Genomic DNA, 13,420 nt, shown 5'->3' on the forward strand with positions numbered 1-13,420 from the left:
TGATAAGAGGTATTGCTAAACGAACGAAAGCAATTTTAGACAAAAAAAAAGGCTTTTCAAGCTAAATACCAACTATTGAATGGTATTTTTATATTTTATCACGTTCTAATCATTGGATTTGTTTATCTTGTATAGTTTTGGCTATTTGAGCTTTGGAAGGCGTCAGATACTTTTTACGTGAAGAAAATCGAACTTGCTCCACCCCGTGTAAATAGATGGAAGAGAATCAAAGTCCCGACTTTTGATCAATTGTTTGAGCTTCCCACTGTGAGTATCTCTACGTGATGTTCTTAACGTTTACCTTATATTTAGTGTTTGATAAATGTATTTATAGGAAAAGACTCCTCCCCGATCCAAAGTTATTGTGGAAGATACCTTATATTTAGTGTTTGAAATATGTATTTATATGATTTTTTTCCAAACCGGAACAACTTTGATTCACCACCAATGTACGTCATGGTATTTGCTACCTTTTTTCCAATGGTCATTCCATGATATCGTACAAATAATAATATCTGTAGACATATATCTCTGCAAAATATAGTTTGAAAATGAGTGGAAAAGGGTGAAAGTTCAAGCAAACGAGTGCAAATGGGGTGAAAATGCGGTCACATTTTATCAAAATGTGAGCCGCAGTTTGAGCTAAATTCGATCATATTGGATCAATTGCAAGCTGCAATGAGCTAAATGCGATCGCATTTGATCAAATGCGATCAGCAATGAGATAAATGCAATCACAATGGATCAATTGCGAGCCTGAATGATCTAAATATGCAACTGTTATATACAGTAAAGTACAAACGAGATAGATCGCATATGTGCTTTCTTCAACAAGAAAATTACATACCTTACGTTTGGGGACAAATGTTGCGCTGAAAATTCTCAGATTTTGCAAGTGATTTGAAGACAAATGTTTGAGAGTAATTGGGAGATAAATGATTGAGAGTGATTGGGAGATAAATCTTGAGAGTGATTGGTCCTTGCAAACAGTTGGTTATATATATATATATATACTAAGGGTATTTTTAGAAAATTAATAATAGAAGAGTCTAAATAGGTAGCATACGATGAAATGAGTCTAAATATATAGATGAGCTTTACCATTAGTCTAGTTTTGTAATTTTTTCATGTTTTTAATATGAAAAAAAAATGAAACACCCAAAACCGATAACATAGGATCTAATCAGTTAGAGCATTTCCAATAGAGGTTGCTTCGAAAAGTGTCAAATTTACCACATCATACTAAAATACAATATTTTATTAAATTAATAAAATATAATATTTTAGTAAACAATGCTACAATAACTCCACAAATCATTACTTAATATATAATTTATTTTAATTATAAATATTATCAAGAAATAGTAAAATAAGAGAGTCATCAAAAAAGGTGCACCAATAGTATCAAATAAATCATTTTTTATGTTAAAAAGAAGTTTGACAATTTTGAAGTAAAATTGCTAAAAATTGTCAACCTTTCAATAACTTTCTTAACATCTATCATCACTCCAATAGTAGGTATCATTAAAAAATTATCAAACTCACTGCTACATCAATGGCACTCTTTTAAATATCCTCGATTGAAAATGCTCTAAATAAGTTACTTTATTGGAGGTAGGCATTGATACAAATATGAGAAAGTAAAAATTAATAAAATAATAATAAAAAAAGAAGTTGGATGACTATAAAAGGATAAGAGATCAGTAGCTTTAGGTGTGAGGCATCAAAAATGAAAACAAACATCTTGTTAACTCTTGCCCTCTTCTTACTAACTTTTCCGGTTTTTGCCGAAAAGCAAAGTTATATTTTCCAAATGAATCACTATTCGAAGCCCAACTCATTTCCCACCCACCTTGAATGGTACCAATCTCTCGCTTCCACCCCTGATTCAATTTTTTACACCTACACCACCGCATTTCATGGCTTCGCCGCTTATCTGGACCCTGAAGAAGCGGAGTCATTAAAAAAGTTTGAGAGTGTAGTGAATGTATTTGAAGATAAAGTTTACTATCTCCAGACTACGCGCACCCCAGAATTCCTTGGTCTGAATTCCAACTTCAATTTGACAGAAGGAGGTGAATTTGATCAAGTTGCAGAAGCTGCAGAGAATGTAATTATTGGAGTTGTTGATTCAGGGGTATGGCCAGAGTCTAAAAGTTTTGATGACACAGGCTTACCTCCTATCCCGAAACGTTGGAGAGGTTCATGCACGACCACCAAAGATTTTGATGGGAAACTCTGCAACAAAAAGATAATTGGATGCCGTTATTTCAAACAAGGAATCAAGAAAAAAGGATTGAAAGATGATGATATTGTGTCAGCAAGGGACTACGATGGGCATGGAACGCATACTGCAAGCACAATTGCGGGCTCTCCTGTTGCAAATGCGAGTGTGTTTGGTTATGCGACAGGAACAGCCCGTGGCATGGCAGCTCGAGCTCGGCTAGCAATCTATAAGGTCTGCTGGAGCAACGGTATGTGTGCACAGTCTGATGTTCTAGCTGGAATGGAGCAAGCTCTCAAAGACGGCGTTGATATAATATCTTTGTCGCTTGGAGCAGGCCCAGAGCCCATTGCTTATCATAATGATGTCAACGCTATAGGTGCATTCGTATCAATGCAGCAGGGTGTTTTGGTCTCTTGTGCAGCTGGTAACAGTGGACCAAGACCATCCACTCTAGGAAATGGAGCACCATGGATGTTGACTGTTGCTGCAGGAAGCATGGATCGAGATTTTCCGGGATATGCTTTACTTGGAAATAAAAAACGATTGAGGGGTGTCACACTACTATACAATGGACCTGGAATGTAGAATAAGCGAGTCGGTTTGGTATATGCGAATACTAGTTTAAGCAACTTTTGCGAATATCCAAGTATTCTCGATCCAGCAATGGTGCGCGGCAAAGTGGTAGTTTGTCATGCCGGTGAGATGACGGGACAATTAGAAAAAAGTGAATTAGTTCGGAAGGCTGGGGGTGTTGGGATGATATTGGTGGATCCAACAGTGGCGAAGGTGTTGGCTACTGAAGTTGTCTTTCTCCCAACGGTGGTGGTGGGAAAGCAAGCTAGTGATTTGCTTACCAAGTACATTGAAACAGATTCCAATCCTACTGTCCTACTTAGCTTTGGTGGAACGGTTGTGGATGTCCGACCGTCGCCAGTGGTGGCTTCATTTAGTTCTAGAGGGCCCAGTTCTTTGACGCCACAGATCTTGAAGCCTGATATATTGGCACCTGGAGTGAATATCTTGGCTGCTTGGTCCGGGGCTGCCCACCAGGATTACAACATTATCTCTGGTATTAATTAGTTATTTGTATTTTGTATTTTGGATTTTGTATTTTGTATTTGTATTTGTATTGATCTGAGTTATTTATGTTAATTTAATTTAGGTACATCCATGTCTTGTCCACATGCAAGTGGAGTTGCTGCACTAGTGAAAGCTGCTCATCCTAAGTGGAGTCCGAGTGCAGTAAGATCAGCCCTAATGACTAGCGCATACACCACCGATAACACAGGATCAGGGTCATCAATCACTGATGAAGCGACATCGACCTCTTCAAATCCATGGGCATACGGTTCTGGTCATATTAACCCAAAGAAAGCTCTCTCTCCAGGTCTCATTTACGATATCTCCAAACAAGACTATGTCACCTTCATCTGTTCATTGGGGTACCCTCTCAAGGATGTTCAAGCATTGGCAAACAACCCAAAGCTTAATTGTTCTAAAAAATTTAAACATCCTGGACAACTCAACTATCCCTCCTTTTCAGTAATATTCGACAACAAAACCGTGATTAGATACACCCGAGTATTGACCAATGTCGGAGTTGCTGGATCTGTGGTGACCGCACCCTCATCTGTGCTGGTCCAAGTCAAACCATCCCATTTGGTGTTTGAAAATGTTGGGGACAAGCACAAATATGAAATCACTTTTATGTTCTCAAACAAGGTTAACCCAGCCACTCAAACTCAAACGGATGCTTTTGGCTCTCTTGTTTGGTCCAGCAATTCCCATATGGTTAGGAGCCCCATTGCCTTTAGCTGGGGTTCCTAATTTCAGTTACTGTGTACGGTCTCTTTCTCTGGCTGTGTTAACTTATCTACTAAATAACCAGCCGGCTTTTATGTACTATTATTAATGTTCTATCTATATATAATATGTATCGTGCTATTACTTAATTCACAACTTGCTTGTTTTGCTTCCAATTTTCATTTCTAAATGATACCCTTTTTTTCATGATATTAACATCCTACAAGATTCACCCACTCCCCTTTACATGCACATTTCTTCGTTACGGTACTCCTCGAATTAACCCAACATTTATACAATTTTTTTTTTTTAACCCATCATCTCTCATATATACTATAAGAAAAACCTTCATTACCTACGGAACTTTCGGACAAAATGAATTCTGTTATTAAATTTAGACGAATGTTGTTCGCTCAATATTTTTGAGTAAAGTTTTCTGACGGAATGAAAATTCCATCAAACTATTATTGCCGCCATTGCTCGGAGTTATATATCTGACAAATATATTTCATCATATGTATTGACGAAATTGTTGACGGAATACTATTTTTCCAATACCTTTTGATTGAATTCCGTAAAAGAAAAAAAAAATAGTCATTAATATGTGACAATTAACAACATATATATAATTTTTATATCAGTTTCAAGTTGATGTGTATATTTTTTTATTTCTTTATTTTTAATTTATTTTTTTATTTTCTTTTATTTTGGTGAATTTGCGTATGTTATTCATATTTCAAGTTGATGTGTTATATTTGGTGAATTTGTATATGTTATTTATATTTAAAGATTTTTAAAAAAAGTTTCAGTATATATAGTTCCTGTACAAAAATTTAGTATTTAAATTTGTATATATTTTCGAAAAATCATAGTAATTTTTTTATAATTATCCTTCTTTGTTTTTTTTTTTAAATTATACTTAGATATACTCTACACCTTATTCTTCTCCTATATTTAAGCTTTTTTATTTTACTTAAATTACTTAACCTCTTTACATATAAATAATTGAATAAGTTCAGTTTTTGAAAGATAAAATTTTTTGTAAAAATTCGAGTTCTTCTCGTTTTCGTCGAAACATTTTATTTTAGCCATATTCATCGATTTTGAGCAAGTTTGGAAGCAATTACTATAACTCTTCAAACAAAAGGTAATTTACTTTAGTTGTTGCTGTTTTGTAAAATCATATATTCATATAAATTTAGTGTTTGTTTTTCATGGTGTTAGAAAATTATATTTTCTTTACGTATCATAGTTTTCACTAAACTCGTATTTTAATACCATTTATTATATTGATTCACTTACTTCGATTTCTCCAATAGTTTAATTTGACTCAATCTTATTTGAGTTGTACATTTTATGGAGTATGATAGAAAATTTTGGAGTAATTTTAGTTGGATTTATTATCGAATAGAAAATTTTGGTGTTAAAGGTGAGTGGTAATTATGGTTCATGACATTATTTCTTTGATTTTGAAATCTCTAGCATGAAATCGGTTTGATAAAAGTATTTTGTTTAAAATATCTTTCGGTCCTTTGGTAATTAATATTAAAAGGTTTGATAAATATAGTTCTATCCGATTTTTAAATTTATCTCCTATTTTCGTTCCTTTAAGAAAGTTCGGATGAACTTTCCTAAAACTATTATTGTTCAAAATAGTCTTTGTTCTAGTTAGATGATAAAACATTTTCTGGCCAGGTTAGCATAGGTTAAGGTAATCTTAATTTATGTGCCGGTCATGGCCAGGTTCGAATTGTGACAAAGATGGTATCAGAGACATGTTATAGATTTTATGGATTGTTTTTTTTGGATCAAGTTATCCCTTGGAATTTGAATCGGTGTGTCGTATTCAAGTGTTTGGGTTATAGAAACTGTGGGTTTTTTTTCTTTTAATGTGCATATAATTATTGGAGTTAGTTGTTGTATGTATACAGGACTTTAGTGCGAGCAAGGTTATTACTTTGAATTGATTTGATCACCACTTTCACAATGATGTGGTAATTGGTATATGGTTTTGGATAGTCGAATTAGAAGGGTAATTGGAGTGTTCATTGTTTTATCTGGTTAGTACTGATAGTGGGAATTTAACTTTGTTTGATGACAACTTTAAATTGGCATATAATATAATTTGAAAGTATAAATGGTTTGGAGAACTATGTAAAAGTTTATTTGGATTTTTTTAGTGGTTGATAGGTTCAAGTTATATAAAATTGAATGTTATAGATTTTATGAGCTGTTGTGAGTGTAGTCACCCTGTCCTATAGAGCTCGTTGATTAATTATAAGCTGTTAGCATAGATTTTCAGGCTCTGTATTAGTGTGGATTAACGTGATTGGGAATTTCACAAAAAACATGTTTGAGTTTTTGAACATCGAGTAGTCTATTTGAGAATTTGAGATGTGAAATTGAAATATGTTTGATGATTAGTTAAATGTGTTTTGGAGAGAATAAATGAGTTTGGTGTTGGTGGTTTAGGATGTTTATATGGCCTTTGGATATATATCATATTGGTGGATAAGTTATTTCGTTGGAGTTTGTTTGATACAAAAAAAATATATATTTAACATTATGATTCTTGTGAGAGTAAAGTTATAGCTTCTTTTATATTGACGTAGGTCTAATTAAAGGATTTGAATGGTTATAGAATTTTTTTAGGTCTTTAGTTGGTTTAGTTATTATTTAGAATTTGCCTTATTAAAATTTTAGTTAGCAGTTATCATAACAAATGAACATTTTGTGTATTGTTTTCATAGTTTGGATAATTAAATTAAATTGGATCTCTCTCTTTTAGATCTATCTTCTCTCTTTCAGATCTGTCTTCTCTCTCTCAGATCTGTTGTCATGGTGAAGAATTTTTATGAAGATGGAGAGTTTTGAGATCTATCTTTTCTCTTTTAGATCTATCTTCTCTCTTTCAGATCTGTCTTCTCTCTCTCAGATCTGTTGTCATGGTGAAGAATTTTTATGAAGATGGAGAGTTTTGAGATCTATCTTCTCTCTCTCAGATCTATCTCTCTCTTTTAGATCTTTCTCTCTCTTTTAGATCTATCTTCTCTCTTTCAGATCTGTCTTCTCTCTCTCATATCTGTTGTCTTGAATTTTCATTGAGGTGGTCGATTTCGGTCTGGCTGCTCCGGCGATTGGTGTCGTGCCGGCTGTGATCATGGCTCCTCCTCCGGATGATTTCCTTAGTATCGAAGTTCTCTTCAATCCTAAGCTTCGTTTTTCTTCGGATCTGCCTCATCAGCCCCTTACTAGTGACAAACCCGTGCCGTCTTTCTCCTTTGTTGTTAAACGAGGCATTCCCGAGGTTCATCAATCCTCTGCTACAGTTACTGACATTGGAGGCCTGAAATCCATTCAGATTTCGCAATCGGTCTATGAGAGGAGATTAGCTCTTTGCTCACACGCTCTTATCGGAAGACTTGTTCTATCTAAAGGGGATTCCCCTTGGAAAGTGGCGGACCTTAAGACGAGTTTAACCAAAATTTGGGGAATCATTGCTCAGTGGAGGCTAATTGCGATTGGTAAAGGATATTTTCAAGTAATCTTGCCTTCCAAAGAAGCACATGATATGGTTGTCAACAAAGGGATTGTGAATACCCGTCCGGGAACTTTTCGTCTTCAACCTTGGGTGCCGGATTTTGATCCTTATGCCGAACATTCCACTAATGCACAGGTTTGGGTTCGCCTCTACTCTCTTCCATGGGAATATTGGGATAGACAAATTCTTTCGGACATTGCAACAGGGATTGGGGGATTGATTCGGTTTGACAAAGCCACCCTTGAGGGTGATTTTGGGCATTTTGCTAGACTACTGTTGGATGTGGATTTGGCAGGAGAACTACCTACGAAGCTTGGAGTTGAGAGAGCAGGGAAAAACATCTGGATTGAAGTGGTTTATGAAAGGCTTCCTCAGTTTTGCAAAGTTTGCTCTTCTATTGGTCATTCGGCATATGACTGCAGGAAAAATAAAAAACCACAGGAGAGTCGATCTTTTCAAAAACCGCCAACTAAGAAACCTTCTCCTCCCGATGAGAATCGTGCAATTGTCCCGGTAGCAATTGCCACGGCCGGAATTGTTACTGACCTTGCTGAGAAAATTGATGTTGAGAAGGTCGGTCTTGACAAAGAACTTGCGTTTGCTGGGAGCCCCTTGGGACAAATAGAGCTGGTTGATGAAGTGGAGAGGCCTGACTCTCCTGGCAACAACAATATTTCTCCCACTCTTTCTTGGGCAGACCAGGCAGAGCAAGAAGATGAAATATGGCACACTGTGACATCAATTAAAGCACGCAGAGGTGGAAAACATGAGGCAGAGAAATCCCGGGCGAAACGGGCCATCAAACCCCCTATTCGTTTTGAATGACAGTTCTGTTCTGGAACTGTAGGGGGCTCCTCAACCCTAACATTCCGAGGTACCTTTCTGATTTATGTAAACAACATAAACCTGATCTTCTTTGTTTAGCAGAACCAATGGTTGATTTTGAGGCAATTCGTCCTTCGTTTTGGGCCAACATTGGCATGAGACTGATCTCTGTTAATCTGCGTGATAAACCAACTCTTTGGATTCTTCAAAGGATTGCTATGACTGATGCAATCTCTGTAATTCTTCAGCATGAACAGTTTGTGGTTTTGCAACAGGATGTGCAGGGCATTAAGCATTATTATGGAATTGTGTATGGCAGTATTTGGGCAAACAGACGTGTTGACCTCTTTTTGACTCTAAATGCTCTCAAATTGAATTTACAAGGTAGATGGTTGTTAATTGGGGACTTTAATGCAATCCTTGGGGCTCATGAGAAAACGGGACGGCCTCCAGCTACGAGACCTTGTCGTGACTTCAGGAATTTTGTGGATGATGGGGATTGGCTGGATATTCCCTCTACTGGTTGTTTCTTCACTTGGTGTAATGGGAGAACTGGTGAGGCGCGTGTCAATTCTCGGCTTGACAGGGCTTTAGTTCGGCTGATTTTGCGGAAACTTGGAATTCATACGGTGTGGAGCTGACGCGTCATCACTCAGACCACCACCCCCTTCTCTTCAAATTTTCGACTACTTCTGGTAGGATTTCTCGGTTCAGATTTCAAAAAATGTGGGTTAGTAATCCTGAGCTTTATGGGATAATTAAAAATCATTGGGATGGCCCTGCCCCTGCTCTTCTGCCGGCTCCTTTGTTGTGTCATAAGTTACGTGGTCTGAGAACTATTTTGAGAAATTGGAATATTAATATTTTTGGTAACTTCAATGCTAACATTGATGAGGCGCGCAGCTCCCTTGCAGATATTCAGCAGACTATTCAATCTGCAAAACATAATCTCCAATTGCGAGGGCGGCAACGCTTGCTCCATTTCCTACTCGCAAGTTTATGCTTCCTTTATTTAGTTCCTTAGTCTGTTTTAGCTCCTGCATATTTGTACAAATATGAGATCCACATCAGGTATCAAGTACCCATGATTCATACTGTGAAACTGTATTTATTTCAATATAAAACATACCAGATGTTGAACCACCGCAATTTCCCTTCTTGAGGGAGGCTAGGTACTCCTTGCAGTTCCTCTTCCAATGCCCGTCTTTACCACAGAAGTGGCACTCTCCTTTGGGCTTCTTCACTTCCTTTCCCTTAGTTTTGTTGGGCACGGCTTTCTTACCTTTCTTGGGATATTTAGGATTGGGAGAATTCCCTTCTTTGATCCCTCTATGACAAGAGCCGGTATGGCTTTGTCTTTCTTCATATTGGGCTCAACTAACTTGAGCATATTTGCAAGCTCTTCAAGAGAGGTTTGCAAGTCATTCATCTGATAGTTCATGATGAACTGTGAATAACTCTCTGGGAGGGATTGAAGAATTAAGTCTACGCTTAATTCGTTATCCATCACAAATCCAATACTAGAAAGTTTGGTAATGTAGCCAATAATCTTGACACAATGTGTCATCACAGATGTGCCCTCTTGCATCCTACAACGATATAGCAACTTGGATATCTCGTAGCGTTCGCACCTGGTCTGTTTCCCAAACAATTCCTTTAGGTGCATGATGATGGAATAGGCATCCATTTCCTCATGTTACTTGTAATTCCGGTGTCATCGATGCAAGTATGATGCATCCGGCATGATCATCATCAGCCTTGTGCATCTGGTAAGCATCAATTTCCTCGATGGGAGCATCATCAGCAGGGACAGTGGGTATCGATGTATCAAGTACATACCCTATTCTATCGAACTTCAAAACGATTTTGAGGTTACGAAACCAGTCGGTGAAGTTGAACCATTCAATTTGTTATCGATAAGAATGTTTTGTAGATTGGTTTTAGTCATGATTTTAAGAGTGTGTTTAATTTAAACCTGAGAGAGAAAAAGAGTAAACGTATGTCATTCATTTGCTTAAAGTATATCAATCTAAAATTATAGGCCTTTTAGTTTATTTTAGATTGCTCCCACTATTTTGCCAAATTAATAGCCCTCCATATTAATTCGAAGAATTTCACAAATCCTTTAGTGAGCTAGGATCCTAACTCCTGAGATTTCGCCTTGAGTTTACTCAACAAGCTAGTCTCATTCATTAGGGAGATTCATGTAATCAATCACATCTTTAATGTGATTCCTAGGTTATTGGATTACTAACCACATTAGTAACTAATATGCTATTCATATTAATCCCAACCATATTGCCCATTAGTTTATGACAACATGAGTTTACTCATCCAATTATCATAATCTAATTTAAGTATTACCCCATATTCATGAAAAATGATTTTCGATAATTCAGGTGTTACCGTAAGACCCCGAGCTTGAGTTTACTCAACAACCCAAAGGCCCTCAGTACTGCCGGCTGAATTATAATATTAGGGAGGGGCAACCGATTTTAATAACTTGTTTATTTACTTAACTTTTTAACGAGGGATTTTTATTTTAAGTCTCATAATCTAACTTAGTCTTGATTTGCTTTAGCATACATCAGACACATACATTGGCGTTATGGACATATCATCTAAATTATTCCGTCGAGACAGAGATGGAATAAAAGGCCAAACCTAGGGAAATACTAACTATTACATATTTCTCTTTAGGTCCTCTGTCTTCTCCTTGGCGCCTTGAAATTACATATTAATTTCTATACTACTAAAAGAAAACTTCAATTGAATTGAAGGGAATCATATGAGAGGAGAAATTACAATAGATAGTAGAAAGGCAGGACGCGCAGGCCCTATTTTAAAGATACCAAAAGACTAAAAGAGGGTCCAAATATGTCCATAACTCCAAACATGCATAGACTCAATTAAATAAATTTAATTGGTTGATTACATAACTATTTTATGTAATATTTAGGTTAATCACATTAACTTATTAAATTAACTTTCATCCAATTTTACTTCTAATAGTTTCATATCTTTATATTAATCCTTAGATTAATATAACTATACAAAACGTCAATTATGCACGTCCCAATTATTTTGATTTCAATTCATTTAATATTTTGATTTACAAATTGGTAAAACAAACTTTTAAACAAATTTTCATTCGATAATCAAAACAGAAAACTATCAATTTCCGAAACATATATATTTAAAATATATTTAAAACCAATTTTAACTAATTAAAATTAAGTGGGTTTCGGGCCGGGGCCCGGGGTCGGGCTGCTGCCGTTTGGCAGCAGCCCTCTGGTGGCTGAAAGGCCGCTGCGGCAGCAGCCGCGCGACAGTGGTTGTCGCGCCGCGAGGCGCTTCCCGAGCCGCTGTCGTATTTTTTTTTTAATATACATATATCAGTTTTAAAACGGGTTTAAAACGATTTCAGAAAATAGGAAAAACTACTATAGATTTCCGTTTCATCTTTAGAATTAATAAAACTGATTTTATCAACCTAACTATAAAACTAATAGATTTTGTTATGATGATTATCAACCAAAATAATTAGGAACATACGCATAATCTATTTTAATTAACAATTAATTAAAACTTATTTATCTTTAGAATTAATTAATCAAAACAATTTGTTAATTAATCCTAACTATAAATATTTATTCAATCCTATTGAAAAACTTCTAAATTTTCATATATGAAATAACGGATTTAACGATGGCTCTGATACCACTGTTGGAAATTAGGCTAAGGTATAGCAGCGGAAATATAAAAAATTTAACCTATTTTCATTAACCCTAGGATCCGTTAATCGTTATTTTATATAAAGAGGGATAAGAAGAATTACCTTATGATAATCAATCTACCGTTGTTAATGAAGTGCCCACAACTCTTCTCCGAGTTCCCAAGCACAAAATAAAACACAGGAAGATTAAGTTAGAATCAACCGTTGAATAGCAACCAAAATAGATTGTCTCTAATTAATCAACACAAGATCAAGGATAAAAGAAATAGATGAAATCAATTGATCGGAAGGAAGCCGTAGAAAATCTCGTCCTCGAACTGGGGGTCGAAAATTCTCTCTCTTGCACTATAGTAGATTTCCAAAAACCACTCTAGGGATTTTGCTTGTGTTGGCCGAAATTCCTATATAGGGGGGTATTTATAATCTCTTGTATCTAATCCCTAGTTAGATAGAATTAGGTTACTGAATAGGAATTCAATTCGGAATAGAATTCCTAATTATTATCTCATTATATATCTAATATATTAAGGATAATAATAATAACATTATTGGATAATAATAGGAGTATTATAATCTAATTAAAACTCCTAACTTATTTATCTTTTAATTAATTTAATTCATAATCCTAATCTAATTAGGATTGATTAAAAAATCAAATTAATCATTCATGTATCATACATGAATTTCGACCCCCCCCCTATGGTCTATGGGCCTCATTGGGCTCAATTGGGCTTCCATCAATTAATTAACATCTATATCTCTTTTAGGTTCCAAGTCTTATGTGTGACCCATTAGGTTCCTATTACTTCTGGCCGTATACAACTATTAAATTAATTTTCAAAGAATTATATTTAATCTTTGCATAACGGAATGATGTACAGAGTATGTGATTAGCAAGTCCGTAATCATTCCCCCAGAGCCATAAGAAGACAGGTTGATTATGTCGTTAACCTTTCCATATTAGTTACAGTATAATTCGATCCTTTATCAACTACATCCTTGAACTGAATCTTATGACTATGGATGATGTCAAGTCACATATAGCGAGACGTTCGTTTTACTTGTACAGGCCGAGTCAACTCAAATAGATAGGTTAAGTGAAATCTGTATTTCAAGTCTTAAGCTATCACCTTGCAAGGATTTAGAGTTAAGTCTTCCACAAGCGATCCTTGGATGTATCTCCCATTTATCGGGAGTGATAAATGCTCAATCCAATGTATAACTATCCTGAAATTACCTCCTGTGACACCCAACCTTTGCTGTTCACACCCTAGAGTCATCTCTGTTA

At 35.8% G+C, this 13,420-nt stretch overlaps 1 pseudogene; it reads left to right on the forward strand.

Annotated features, from left to right (window-relative positions):
• The first annotated feature begins 1,729 nt into the window (after positions 1-1,729).
• LOC136227191 (subtilisin-like protease SBT1.8) lies at positions 1,730-4,054 on the forward strand (annotated as a pseudogene).
• Positions 4,055-13,420: the final 9,366 nt, after the last annotated feature.

Source organism: Euphorbia lathyris, chromosome 4 (assembly GCF_963576675.1).
Source record: "Euphorbia lathyris chromosome 4, ddEupLath1.1, whole genome shotgun sequence".
NCBI classification, from domain to species: domain Eukaryota; kingdom Viridiplantae; phylum Streptophyta; class Magnoliopsida; order Malpighiales; family Euphorbiaceae; genus Euphorbia; species Euphorbia lathyris.